Here is a 15,881-nt window from a genome sequence, read left to right as displayed (position 1 = left end):
ACTTGGAGCTGGGAGCGAGCGGCAAATAGAGGAGATTGGATCGACCACTTGCGCAAGACATCGGTAAGTGGATCTCTTCCTTTCATCTCTTGCATGTCATAAAGAAGTAACTTTAGATAGCTTTGCTTCAGCTGTTGCTAAGGAACTATCACCCTTAGGGTGGGATAGGGTCATTCCGTGTTGGATACTTTTCCCCACAACACTTGGTCATATTATCTCCGTTTGACGCGCATGATAACCCATTGCAATCTAGATTTAAATCTATAGGTGTGAGTTATTCTACAATGTCTGATGTGTCCAACAATGGTGGGAAGTATGGTCGAAGGCGGTCCACATTGAACACTGGGTGCAGGCCAAGAAATGGGGGAATGCTAAGCTCAAATGCATTGTCACCCACAACCTTGGTAATGGTGTAAGGACCATATCAGAGTGGTTTGAGTTTACGACAGGTTCCAGTAAGGCGTTCCTTCTGCAAATTCAACCAGACTTTGTTGCCCACCTGAAACTTATGTGGCACCCGATGTTGATCATGTCGCTGCTTGTACTTGGCATTTGATTTCTCCAGAATTTCATGGACTTGCTGGCGGATATGTTGGATGTGTTCAATGAAATTGTTTGCCTTATTGACTTCTGACTGGACATGAGCCAAATCTTCCTGAGTAGCTGCAAATGGTATGGCCACATCAATGAGACATAGTGGCTAGAATCCCAAGCCCACTTGAAAATGGTTGTGGCCAGTCGAGCTGTGGAGAGCCCAGTTATAGCTATGTTAGACATAGGGAAGGCTCTCATCCCATGTGTGTGGATGCTTTTAGTTTTACATGTGCAAAATGTGTATGATCATCCTGTTGACGACCTCTGTCTGGCCATCAGTTTGGGGATGGAAATTTGTGGACTTAGTGAGCTTGGTGTCCAACATCGACCAGAGACTGGACCAAAATGTACTAAGGAACCTGTTGTCTCGATCTGAGATGATAGACTGTGGGATCCCAAAGTGTACCCACACTCATTCAAAGAAGAGTTTAGCAGTGGCTTCTGCTATGATATTCTTCTTGCAGGCTGCCAGAATGGCCATCTTCGAGAATCTGTCAACTACCACAAAAACACAGTCATTGCCATGCTTAGTAGAAGGAAGGCCCAGCGTGTAATCCATGGAGATGGATTCCCAAGGTCGACTAGGGGTAGGCAGCGGAGTATAGAGGCATTGCTTCTTGATGGTCAGTTTGGCAATGACACAGGCATTACAGGATCTGATGTACTTCCGGACATCCTGTCGAAGATTCGACCAGTATAAATACTTCTGCAATACTGCCACTATTTTCTCGACCCCGAAATGCCTAGCAGCCTGACTGTATTGTGCTTCCCAAACCATCTTGGCTCGTCCCCTTGAAGGAACAGAAAGGTGTCCCAGGTGGCATAGCTGGGCATCCTGGAGGTGAAAATATGGAACTTGTTGACCCTCCAAGAGCATAGTCAGAGGCATATGTAGAATTTTCACTGTAGATCAACTGATATATGCAATGTCCTAAAGCATAATACTAGATCTACTTCTACCATAAACTTTGTGGAAGCTTAAACAGATATGAGCATCATCAAACAAGAACAGATATAACTAAGAATGAGAAGTAATCAACCATAACACAGAAGATATAACACTGGGGAAAGTAACTGCCTAAAACCCCAACTCTATATTATCATACAAGTGGAAATCTTGTTCAAGTTACAAAAAGAATCAACTCAAAATCTATCTTGCTCTCTCTGCAATCAAACAATACAGCTCACAGACTGAATAGACATAGAATATATCTTCCTCAAGCCCTCCAAGCCTCTTATTTCCTTGTGAAGTTTTGATTGGGGTCCAATGATGTCACACATGTGAATTGGCCTCATCACACTCACTGTAACCTCTGATCCAACTACACAATCCTTAAGGAATAATATTCCTTCTACATGCAAGGAATATTCACAATGGAATATTCTTGCAACTGATAATACACTGTCCCTCCATCTGATCTCAACTGGGTATCTGACTGAACTAACATGCATGAGGTATCCATGAGTGAATACTCAGTTATCTGAAATACAATAGTTACATGCATGCAAGCATTAAATAACTGAACTCTCATTAATTAATCTAACAAACTGTTAAATTAATCTAACTGGACTTGACTCAGTTAACTGAGCCAACTAATTACAACTCACTCTTATCTCTTTAACTGATAGATAAATCCCTCAATCAAAGGAGAAACTGTTGCATGTCCTCACATAGACTTCATGTTCATAATTCCTTAACTAATTAACTCAAGATGAATTAATTAATCAATTTAAAAACAACTGTTAATATCAAATTTGAATTTTACTTCCTATGTTTAGTCTAGGGATTGACTAAAATAAGAAGGGATCTCGAAATGCTATTTTTAGAAAAGATATTTTTAGCACTTTCACTTTTCACCCATTGTTGCTAAGATCCACAATGGTTGAACTGCTATTTATAGTTGGGCTATTTATAGTAGTGCTATTTTTAGCATTTTCTATTGTTAGCATTTCTTGTTGCACTTTTCAACACTCCCTCTCAACAATAAAGGTACTATCAGTCACCCTGATCCTGTCTCTGTGGAACTCGAACTTGCATTTTTACAATCCCTTAGTCAAAATATCTGCATCCTGCTCCTCAGTCAAAACATACTACAACATCATGATCCTCTTGACCACACAGTCCCATAGATGATGGTAACGGATATCTATGTGCTTGGACCTGTCATGAAACACTGGATTCTCAGAGAGTGTTATGAAACTCTGATTATCACAGTATATCACTATAGGATTCATCACCTGACCAAACAATCCCACTAGAATCTTCTGCATCCAAATGTCCTCGCATGCTGCCTGACTGGTAACCATGTAATCAGCCTCTGCTGAGCTAAGTGCAATTGATCTCTGATTCCTATTGTACCAAGAAACTGCAGTTGAACCAAGGTTGAAGATTCCTCCAGAAGTGCTCTTCCGGTCTGATGGACTACCTGCCCAATCCACATCTTTGAAGCCTTGTAGCTTTACTACCTCTGTCCGTCTGTACCACAATCCGTACAGTGTAGTGCCTCTGAGATATCTCAGCACATGCTTCGCTGCCTTCCAAAACAGCTTGGTAGGCTGAACCATAGCTTGACTCAGCTGGTTCACCACAAAGCATAAGTCAGGTCGTGTGTTCACCAAATACATAAGTGAACCCACCAGTTGCCGATAAACAGTAGTAGCTACTACCTCACCTGAAGTAGCATCCTCCTTCCTCCAGTTCCCAGCTAGAGGAGTCTGCATGGGTTTGCACTTCTCCATGTGAAAGCACCTAAGTATCTCATTGGCATACTTTCCTTGAGACACAAATACTTCCTTATCTTTCTGCCACGCTTCCATGCCTAGAAAGTAGTGCATGAGGCCCATGTCCTTCATCTCAAACTCTCTTGCAAAGTCCTCCTTGCAAGATTTGATCAGCTGATCATCACCTGTCAAAATCAGATCATTGACATAAAGTACAATAATCAATGGCTTACTTTCTACCTTGATGTGGTAAAGGTTCGCATGTGCTTCACACTTAGTGAAGCCCAATCCGATGAAATAGCTGTCAATCCTGGTATACCAAGCACGAGGTGCTTTCTTCAACCCATATAGTGCTCGCTTGAGTCAGCAAACATGCGAGTCACGATCGAAGGTCTCAAATCCTTCGGGCTGCTCAATGTATACCTCTTCCTCAATCTTCCCATTGAGGAAGGTCGTCTTCACATCCATCTAATGGATCTTCCAACCCATATGAGCTAATAGATCTAGCATCGATCTGATATATGAGTACCTTGCTACGGGAGCAAAGGTCTCATCGTAGTCGATCCCCTCAACCTGTGAGAATCCTTGGGCAACAAACCTTGCCTTGTGTTTCTCAACACTACCATCAGCTACCTGCTTTACCTTGCAAAGCCATCGGGAACTAACCAATGACTTGTTCCCAGGTCTAGGGACAACATCCCACACACTGTTCCATATGATAGAATCGTACTCTTCTACCATTGCATCAACCCAAACTGGTTGCTGCACTGCCTCCTGAAAAGAAGAAGGTTCGGTCGCTACACACTCCCCAACCAGGGCCATGTAGCTAGTGTATCTCTCGGGAGATCTCCTCTGTCTGCGCTAAGAGGATGGCTGCCCACATTCTCTCTCGCATCTAGCATCAATCTGTGAACTTCCCACGAGTTTTTCCGCCCATCTCAGGAAGACTCTCCAAGAGTGGTGGTCTCCACTACTAGATCCTCTGCATGTGGCTGATCCACATCATCAGGAGGCTCCTCCTCCTTTGGAACTAAAAGTTCCTCATCTCCATGCAACTTGAGCTCCCTCTCAAGTGACACTTGCATGGCTCTCTGCTCGTCGAACTTCAGATCCCTGCGCACTACAGACCTCTGACTAGCAGGAAGAAAAACACGATAGTTGTGGGGTGTATCTGTGTACTGTTTAGTCAATTTAGTGTTATCTAAATTGCTAGTATTTATTGTCAACCCGGGGCTCGTAAGCTGATGAAGCGAAGGTGTACTATATGTACTTAAGTAACCTCTTAGAGTTTTTCTTATTGTTGGGGGTGTTGTTGTGGTTAATTATGTTCCTAAGATGGAGTGATAATTTATAAACAAGTGAGTGATGGTGTGTGTGTAGAGTGAATCCTAAATGAGTGAAAGTGTGTGTTTAGTGATCTCTAACTACTTGCTGAAAGGAAATGCTTGAAAGGAATAAGTGAACTGAAATGACTTGAAATAAAATTGAAAGCAAATGACCACTTCCAATGGCACTAGACACCGTTCAAGCTGCTGCTAATAAAAGAAAAGAAGGTCACTTTTAAAACCCAAAAAAATAAAGATTATCTCTCTCTAACTCGATGCTTCAAAGCACATGTACTGTGTAAAGCACGGATAGAAAGTAGCTTAAGTTGAATTAGAAAAGTGAGAAAAATCTGCTTGAAAGACTAATGATAATGGTTTGCTCTTTCTAATTCTCTACTTCAGCCATATGTACTATGCAAAGTATGATTAGAAAGTAGTGAAAGAATAGTCTAAGAAGCACTTAAAATCAAAACTCTACTTTAAAGACTAGTAGTAATATTTTGCTCTTTCTAACTCTCTACTTCAGCCATATGTACTATGCAAAGTATGGTTAGAAAGTAGTGAAAGAACAGTCTAAAAAGCACTCAAAACTAACTGCAAATTAGTGATATTCTGATCTTAAAAGATAACAGTTTATGATGAAGATCATTCATGTGTTAGCAGCTCTTTGAGAAATAAGATTAAAAATCAGCTATAAAAACAAAAGCAGCACTTGAATTTGTCAACTTCAAATACCATTAGTTTGTAAAGCAAACACACACACATAAAAATAAATCCCGGGCTAAAAGAAACCTGCAAAGAAATAACACTGATCAGCTTGAAAGAAAGGAAAACAAGTAAATGAAACTATACATGCTTAAGGAAATGAATAAGAAAATAAAGAAATATTGCACATAAAATACTTTACAGAGGCTGAGATGAGCAGGGGCCCTCTATTCATTCAGCCACAAAAAAACTCAAAGATCTGGAAACTTCAAAACAGTGCTATGTCTATTCCTCCATTTGCAAAAAGTGTACAAAACAGAGTGCTAGGATAGCACTAAAAAACAGAGTTCACAACGCTCTTAAATTTAACACAAGTTCAGAAATTACAACTAATAAAAGTCTGATGAGCGTACGCAGACGCAGCTATTTATAGAGGTTTCTAAGATAGCCTACTCGTACAGCTAATTAACTGAAAAACAACAAACAGTCATGCGTATTTATGGTCCCTTGACACATCATACGGCTGCGTGGATGAGTGTAATGCTTCTGTCGTCATGGGTAATGAATCCCATGTTGGATCATGTTCCCTGCCACCTATAGAATGTGGACAAGTCACCGTTTAAGATGACGTGACCAAGCAGCTCACAATCACCGTTAAACAGCCTTGAGTTGACCGTAACTTGAACAGCTTTGACCATGGGTAAAGATGACGTGGATGGCTGGAAAAATGGGACAGGAACCTCGAGCACGTTGATACCTAAGTGCCCATGTGGCTCATCTAGCAAACCGACACGTGGAACATTGCGTTTAACAAAAAGGCTGCAGGATCTTCAGATAGCTGCAGGATCGTCAGATAGCTGCGGGATTCCTGCAAGTAAGTCAAAATCTAAACAAATAGTCATTCATTAGCAAAACTTGCTTGATCATGCTTAATGACACCTAATGTAATGATCTGGGTGGTTTTATGGTGAAAATGAGGCAAAAGTGAAGGAAAGATAAGGAAAAACTGAGGAAAATGGTAGACAAGTAGGTGTAGAATAGAGGCTCTACATACCCCCACTCCGAGGGTATTGCATGTCCTCATGCAATGAAAACACAATTCAATCCACCTGCTGGGATGCCTCAGCTAAGACATCCAATCTCCTCCTCTTCCTTTGTGTGGAAACATTAACCTTTGGTCTCTTGAACATGCATCTGAATTTCAAATTGATTAAGGCTCTGTTCAGCCTTCTACATCTCTTCTTGAGTCTGTTGTGTTTCTTCTGCCACATGCTCATGTGAAGAAAGGTGTTATCTTGGATTGCTTTGGCAATATCAGCTTGCTGCTTCATTTCTTCATTTCTCTGTTTAATGTGACGGTTTAGCACCTCAAGTTCATAGATCTCTTGTTTGAGTAAGTCTATTTGCTGCTCATGAGGTATGACATTACTTGGGCCAGCAGTGTTCTGCTCCAATGTTTCAAAATAGTTGTACACCTCTTGTTGAATTGGGTCAACAATTGGTGACTTCCTTGGACTATATTCATGCTCAATTTCAGTTTCAAACTCCGGCTGAAACGGACTGTCCTCCCTTGGAGGAGTAGCTGCCTCACATTGTGGACTATCCTCAAGGTCTGTTTTTATAGCACCCTTCTCAGGTGTGCTTAGATCAACGAAGAGTGTCCTTGTGGCTTTCCCTTTATTCTGCAATCTACTACTCCTTCTTACAGTGGCAGCACTCTGTGTTTCTTTTTGTGCCTTTTTTCTTGGTTTTTGTACTTTTACTTTCTTGGAGAGGGAAATTTTCTCATGGAGTTTAGCTAACCTTTGTGCTAAGGGCTGGCTATCTCTTTCTTCATCATTAGAATGCTCTGGAGTCTGATCAGTTTCTTGAATTATGGATTTTCCCTTGTCTTGTTTTTGTTTCTTTTTATCTTCTCTTCTCTTTTTGGCAGCTTCTTTGGCAAGTTCAGCGAGGGTTTCTGAGATAATCTCTTGAGCACTGTCTTCAGTAGGTTCAATCTCAGGTTCAGGATGATATACTTCTATTTCCTCTACAGTTTGTCCTTGAACAGTCTCAGAGATACTTTCTTTTCTCTTCCTTCTGCTTTTCCTAGGTATAGAAGATTCTCCAGGTTCTTCAAAATGATTCCTTACAAGGAATTTCTCCCATGTGTCTTGTTTTTCTTTTAATTGTTCTTCTATCAATAACTTAACAAGACTATGGTGACAGAGGTAAGCTTCTATGTTTCGTGGATTCCGTTGAGCCATGGAACACATTTTCCTAAGGCTTTGGAATAGAAAGTAGGGAAGATTTATATCATGTTCTCCTTGAAATTGCAGCATAATTTTACCATGATAAACGTACAATACTCCAAATCTCCCTTCACACGTGAAAAATTTTTGCACTAACAACAGTAGAACTTTCCATTCTTCTTTAACATGAGAGATAGGAATTCCTTTGGTGAAAACACTTGTATTCATACCTGGGTTTTTAAAAATCCGCTTCCATTGTTGATCCTGGACTGCCCGGTTTTTGAACCAACGTTCACCGGTTTGTGGAAGAGATGTAGCCTTTGCTATGCTTCCTTCACTGACTGCAAATGTTAAATCACCCACCTCTACTTGACTGTCTTTATCCTTGAATGACCTTGCAAAGGCTTTTGTTACTTCTTTGTGGTAACCCTTGAATTTCTTGATGCACTGTAGCCAATTGGCTTTTTGCAATGCCTCCTCAACCTGAGGGTATGCCTCCAAGAATTTCGAACCTTCTGGTTCATCCCTTAAAAGTTTTCCCATCGACTCCTCAGCTCTGTTTGAAACACGACTTTGATGGTGACTTTACACAGTAACTTCGTGACTTTACACAGTAATTCCTCGGTTCCTGTTCAGACTTTGTGGAATTGAGGATATATGGGTGCATCAACAGCCTCAGACACCGAGAATTCACGGCTTGAATCAGAGTTAAGCGGTGGATAACAGCGTGAACACAGTGAAACGGTGACTAGCAGTCGTAATACAACTGTATCACACGTTTACTGGCTATACAGCAGAGGGAAAAACAGAGTATGGTTTATGGAGGTAATCGTAGTGAGTGAAACGGAATAAGGGAGATGATAGCGAGGAATGGAGTGTTATGAGCGCAGAGGGTTTCGAGATAATGAATGGAACGGCTATATTCTCCGATTTCGGCTGTGGATTGACACATGGCTGCGGGATGAGAACTGAGAGATGTAATACGGTAGGTTACGTCATTAGGGTATGAGACCTTAATGACAGAAACAGCCATATGTGATTTCGAAAATCATGGGTATTATGAGCTAGTAGACGTGGAGGATTCGTGGATTTGTGGTCGCATGGGAAAAGAAAATGGGTAATCATTACGATTAGTGGCCAACAAGACATAACCCAGAAAATTCCGCGTAATGAAATAACTATAGGTTTAAAATTTTAAACATACCTCAGATCCGCATTTGATTTGGTTTCTGATAATTTGCTACTAACCTTTTGTTAACTTTATTGCTAGCACATGATTCTTTCCTCCTTGTCTTTGATGATTTTGAACTGTACATATTTTCTTCAGACAGACTGTGTTTCTTGTGCAGGTGCAGAAGGCTGCAGAAAGGCTAAACGGCTGCAGAATTGTCAAATAGCTGCAGGAACTGTAATGAAGTCTTCCAGCTGCATAAAATACTTTAGTTGCCTAAAAAAACTTTATTAATGAAATGAAATGGAATGAATGAATGAATGAGTGAGTGGAAAGCAGTGAGGTGAAGTGAGGATGGTGAGATGGAAGGAAATGGTGAGATGGAATAAATGAAATGAGATGAAAGAGAGAGAGAGATTTTTTTTTTTGGAAAACATGAGGTGTCAGGTGACCCTGATTTTCACCTTATGTTTTCTGCATGAGACTGCCAATCAAAGATTGGTTTTCAGGCTCATACATTTATTTATTTTTCCTTTTTTTTTTTTCTCTTTTTTTTTTTTTTTTTTTTTTATTGAAATTGAAAGAAACAGAGATTAGGCTGATGGAGGAGAAGAATTCTTCTCAACCAGCCTCATTTCAGAATCGCCTTGGAATAACTTAACAAACTCCTCTTTTGAGAGTGGCTTGTGGTAGACTTTCAACCGGTGGCCATTCACAATAAAGGGAGTTTGAAGTTCATCAATAGTCTTCACTCTAACTGCTCCATTATTAAAGACTTCATCAATCTCATATGGCCCAAGCCAATGAGTTTGAAATTTTCCTTTGAAGTCCTTAAATTTTGAATCAAACAAGAGTGCCCAATCACCCTTTTGAAACTTCTTTTCTTTGATATGTCGATCATGCCATTTGCTTCTTTGGTGCTGAACTAGATCGGTTCTTATAATTGCATCTTGTCTCATTTCATCTAGTTCGTTTAACTGGTCCATTCTGTGCTTCTGGGCTTCTGATAAGCTCATCCCCAATTGAACTGCTGTCTTGAAGGTCTTGATTTGGAACTCAATGGGGAACAGGACTTCCTTCCCATAAACAAGTTCATAGGGAGAATGTCCTGTGGTGTTCCTCCATGTAGTTCTATAGGCCCATAAGGCTTCAGGAAGCCTTTCTGCCCAATCTCTTCTATGAAGATGAACAGTCTTTGTGATGATGCTTTCAAGAACTTTATTTGTAGATTCTACTTGACCATTCGCTTGCGGATGGTATGGAGTAGACGTTCTATGCTTGATCTTATATTCCTCCATCAGCTTCTCTATCATCCTTGATGTAAATTGGCTTCCCTGATCTGTTACAATTTCTCTTGGGACACCAAAATGAGTGAAAATATCCTTGAAAAGAAATTGAACAACTGAATTTTCAGTAGCAGAAGTTAATGCTATAGCTTCTACCCACTTGGTAACATAATCAGTACAAACCAGTATATATCTATTTTGCTTGGATGGCGGATTAATTGGTCCAACAAAATCTAGAGCCCATTTCTCGAAAGGTTCGATGCATACCTGTGGCTGTAGTGGCATTTCATTTGAAAGAGTTGGTCTCCCAATTCTCTGACAACTGTCACACCTCTTAACATATTGCTTCGCATCCTTAAAGAGAGAAGGCCAATAATATCCTGATGAAAGGATTTTATAGGCAGTCCTCTTATCAGAAAAATGTCCGCCACAAGGTTCGTCATGACATGCCTTAAGGATGTCAGGCATCTCATCCTCCTGTACACATCTTCTGATCATCAAATCTGGCCCTGTTCTGAACAATTCATTAGAAATCCAAGAATAATGTGAACTATCCTGAATGATTTTCCTTTTCTCATTAGGAAATAAATGTAAAGGTAACTTTCCAGTAACTAAATAATTAGCAATATCAGCATACCAAGGGGTTTTGGTAGTTACTGCAAACAACTACTCATCTGGAAATTTATCCTCTACAGGAGAGTCCTCATTAGTGTTTTGGATTCTAGACAAGAAGTCAGCTACTGTGTTCTATTTACCTGGTCGATCTAACACAGTTATGTTGAATTCTTGTAAAAGCAAAAGCCATCTTGTAACTCTACCATTAGTGACTGGTTTGTTCATGAGGTATCTAATGGCAGAGTGATCAGTGTGGACAAAGGTTTCATAGCCGGTTATATAGTGTCTAAACTTGTTTATAGCATGAACAACGGCTAGAAATTCCTTTTCAGTAACAGTATAATTTAACTCAGTAGGAGTCAAATTCTTACTTGTGTAATAAATGGCATAAGGGATCAAATCCTTTTGTCCCAAAACAGCTCCTAAAGCTGTATCTGAAGCATCAGTAGAAATGTGGAAAGGGAGTTTCCAATTTGGACCCCTTAAAATAGGTGCTTCAGATATTCTAGTCTTTAAAGCTTCAAAGGCAGATTGACATTCAGGATCCCACTTAAATTCACAATCTTTAGTAAGTAGTTTGAAAAGAGGGGATGCTATCTTAGTGAAGTTTTCAATAAATCTTCTGTAATAACCAGTAAACCCAAGAAAACTTCTAACATCTCTTTGGCAATTTGGAACAGGTAACTTAGAGATGACTTCTACTTTAGATCTATCAACTTTGATTCCATCTCCTGAGATATGATGTCCTAAAACAATCCCTTCAGTAAACATCATAAAACACTTTTCATGACTTAAAGAAAGATTTGTTTCCTTACATCTTACCAGTACTTTTTCCAAATTTGCCAAAGCTTCTTCAAATGTATTACCATAGACTGTGAAATCGTCCATGTATACCTCTACACAATCATGAATCAGATCTGAGAAGATTCCTAGTACAGCCCTTTGAAATGTAGCGGGTGCATTGCACAATCCAAAAGGGAGTACTCGATAGGCAAAAGTTCCCCAAGGACAAGTAAAGGTGGTTTTGTCTTGATCTTCAGGTGCTACCTGAATCTGATTGTAACCACTAAAACCATCCAAGAATGAGAAATACTTTTTACCTGCTAAAGTGTCTAGTACCTGATCAATAAAAGGTAGAGGAAAATGATCCTTTAAGGTTGCCTTGTTCAATTCTCGATAGTCAATGCAAACTCTCCATTTACCATTCTTTTTGGGCACTATAACCAAGGGAGAAACCCATTGGCTATCTGAAATGGGGTAAATGAAGTTTACCTTGAGCAATTTCTGAAGTTCTTCTTTCACAATTTCCCTAAGATTTGGATTCATCCGTCTTTGTGGCTGCCTAATGGGTCTGCTGTTTTCTTCAATATAAATGTGATGAATACAAGTCTTAGGGTCGATTCCTTTCATGTCAGTATATTCCCATGCAAAGGCAGTGGAATGTTTTTGCAACAGTTTAGTTAATTCTTCTTGTTGTAGTCTTTCCAAGTTCTTGTTAATGTTTAATGTTTTTCCTGGAAAGATTTCAACTATAGAACTACCAAACTCTTCCATTGAGAAGAGAGACATCTGTCTAGAGGAGAGATATTCAATATCTGCATCTAACTGAAACTGTGAAGAGTCATATTCTAAAGGTACCTCAAAATTTTCTAATGTATTTAGAATTTGACTGTCCTCACTGATCTCAGAGATGGTTAGAACAGGTTGAAGAGTATCCTCATCATCAATCCACTCATCTTCTCCTATTTCTGTTATTGCCTTTGCGGGAGGATACAAGTTGAATTTCTTGGTAGAATTACCATCTGATATATACATGTCTCCCGACCTACAACTTATGAAAGCATCAGCTGTGGCCAGCCAAGGTCTTCCTAGAATAAGAGGATGTCCTCCTAGATTGTTCTTGGGAGTTAGAATCATAAAATCAACTGGATATTCCCAAGAGTCTAGTGAGACTGGAATGTCTTCCAATACACCATCAGGTTTAATGATTGATCTATCTGCAAGTTGCAACAAAGTAGGTGTAAAGAGAAGGTTAGGAAGTTTTAACTGATCCATGGTCTGTCTACTCATAATGTTGATAGCGGCTCCTAAGTCAATCAAGGTATTTGGGATTTCAACCCCATTAATATGAGTTTTAACAATAGGGCTACCGGGATCTACATATTTTTGCATGGTAATTTTACCCATCATAATGTCTGCAATTTTTCCAACTAGATGTATCCTTTTGGTATCTCTGGTTCTTTTTATTGTTTTTTTCAAACTCATCTCCTTTATTGTCTTTGCTAGAATGGGAATCTCCTTAATGGCTGTTAACAAGGGAATCTTGATACAGACATTTTTCAATTCATCTAGAAAGCTATAGTCAGGCATCCAAATCTGCTTCTCCACTCCTTTATCAATTTGCAATCTTTCAGGAAAAGGAGGAATAGTTGAAGATGTGGGTTGCTCTACTAAGGGAGTTGATTCTTTTTCTTTTTCTTTAATGCTTGGGTTTTGAAGGGATACTTCAGAACCTTTATTGGCTTTGAGAGATTCCTCCTCAGAAATGCTTGGTTGTTGAGCACTTGTAGAAGGTTGGTCTAGGATTCTACCTGATCTGAGTTGGACCTCATTGAGAGGAACAACCATATAGGTAGGGAATGGTTGACCTTCCATGAGTGGTTGACCTTCCATCACATAAGCACTTTGAGGATTCCTATTATTGGGGTTTGGTTGAGGTTGAGAGGGAAGTTGATTTGGCCTCTGTTGAGATTGTAACAAGAGTTGAGAATTTTGATTTTGTGGAGGAGGTTGTTGTTGTTGAGGGAATGGTAATGACAATTGTTGACCTTGATTTGGAAGTTGGGGAGCTTGCTGATTTTGAAAGGATTGAGGATATTGATAGAATTGGGCAAATCTCCCATAAGGATTTTGCATTTGCATGCTTTGCAACCATGCTTGGAAAGGATTTTGTGGTTGTGACCAAGGTTGTTGCCAAGGATTCCAATTTGGTGGGGGTTGGAAACTCATAGAGTTATTAAACCCTTGATTTTGCTGCCCCTGCCAAGGTTTTCTTGCAACAAAACAAAGGGATTCAAGCGTACTTGGATCTTCTTGAAAGACTGCTTTGAGGCCAGGGATTGAAGGACATTCCTTGGTCTCATGGGTTTCTGAGCAAATTACACGGGTTTCCACAACTTGTGCTTCCAAGGGACATTCCCTTAAAGCATGCTTCTTTCTACACTTCGGGCAAAAGATAGTCATAGCCTCGGCTTCTGCTTTTTTTTTATTTTGAATCTTAAGGGTATCAATTTGTTCACTAAGACTCCCTAAGATGTCAGTTTTAAATTCATCTAGCATATTACCGATTTCAGCCCTACTCACTGATCCTGTTGCAGATTTATTTGCCCTAAGGAGAGAAGGATCTCTAGGCCCTTTTTGAGTTTTTGATTTTCCCCTTGAGAGATGGATACAAAGTTCTACTATATCATTGAGAGAAAGTTGAGAAATATCCCCCTTTCCCATCATGTTTAAGATATCTATCCATTCATCCCTAATGGCTTTTAATAAGAGGGCTTTTAAGGTCTCTTCATCCAAGGTACTCATTTTTGCTCTTTTTAAATTATATTGAAATCTCTCAAGTAAATCTTCTAAGCTCTCATCTTCTTTTTGCACCATTTTAAAAACCTCATCCTTATGATTAGTAGGCATACAATAGTCCAAATACCTATCCAAAAAGGTTTGTTTCATTTCATCCCAGGTCCTAATGGATTGAGTAAGTAACCCCATGAACCATTTCAAAGCTTGATCTTTTAATGTTGATGGGAACAGTTTGAGTTTCTGAGTATCATCCAGATAGTCATAGGTTCGACACACAACTTCAAATTCAAACAAGAATGTTTCAGGGTCCTCAGTTCTTAATCCATGAAAATTTGGGAGGACGGATGGTGATATGTTTTTCATGGTGGCTCGGGAGTCCTCATTAACAATGGGAAACCCAAATGAATTATCCCCATCTCTATTTCCTCCAATGGGACCTCTACCTCCTCCATTATTATTGTTATTTCCTCCTCCTCCTCTACCTCTACCTCTACCGCCTCCTTCTTCCTCTGCCATGATGATTCTCCTAGGGATTTCAAAATCTTCTGGTTCTTCTACAAAGGGTGAATGAGAAGAGATTTCTCCTTCCTCCTCAGGTGAGTCTATTTCCTCAATTACAATTGGTTTTCTTGTAGGAGAAAGAGAAGAGTCTCTTCCTAGTTCAAACTCAATAGAAGGTATAGGAGAGTCAACTCTTGGCTCTTGAATTTCAGGACTAGGAGTTTCGGTTGGAGATAAGGGAGGTGTCTCTTGTCTATCTCTTGAAGCAGATGGACTTGTAAAAATTGAACTTCGAGCTCTAGCTAAAAACCTTCCCCTAGAATCTCTAGCTCTATGCATGTCATTTTTTATTTTATCTTCAAGTCAAGTTAAATAGTTCTTTTTCTGATATTCCAGTTCACTCTAGGTGCAAGAAGAGAGCATACTCAAGAAGCTATTAAATCAATAACTTTCTCCTTTCTGATCCTCCAGATCACTTCAAAGTGCAAGAGGAGAGCATACTTAGATAGGCTATTAACTTCTTTCCTTGAAACTTTATATTTTTTTTCTTCTAAGAATATGGCTACTTAATTTCACTTCCCCGGCAACGGCGCCAAAATGTTCAGTCAATTTAGTGTTATCTAAATTGCTAGTATTTATTGTCAACCCGGGGCTCGTAAGCTGATGAAGCGAAGGTGTACTATATGTACTTAAGTAACCTCTTGGAGTTTTTCTTATCGTTGGGGGTGTTGTTGTGGTTAATTATGTTCCTAAGATGGAGTGATAATTTATAAACAAGTGAGTGATGGTGTGTGTGTAGAGTGAATCCTAAATGAGTGAAAGTGTGTGTTTAGTGATCTCTAACTACTTGCTGAAAGGAAATGCTTGAAAGGAATAAGTGAACTGAAATGACTTGAAATAAAATTGAAAGAAAATGACCACTTCCAATGGCACTAGACACCGTTCAAGCTGCTGCTAATAAAAGAAAAGAAGGTCACTTTTAAAACCCAAAAAAATAAAGATTATCTCTCTCTAACTCGATGCTTCAAAGCACATGTACTGTGTAAAGCACGGATAGAAAGTAGCTTAAGTTGAATTAGAAAAGTGAGAAAAATCTGCTTGAAAGACTAATGATAATGGTTTGCTCTTTCTAATTCTCTACTTCAGCCAT

Source organism: Pinus tabuliformis, chromosome X, assembly GCF_031772625.1.
Source record: "Pinus tabuliformis cultivar Carrire ecotype Pingquan chromosome X, CPIR1, whole genome shotgun sequence".
NCBI classification, from domain to species: domain Eukaryota; kingdom Viridiplantae; phylum Streptophyta; class Pinopsida; order Pinales; family Pinaceae; genus Pinus; species Pinus tabuliformis.
This window is presented reverse-complemented; position numbering follows the sequence as displayed.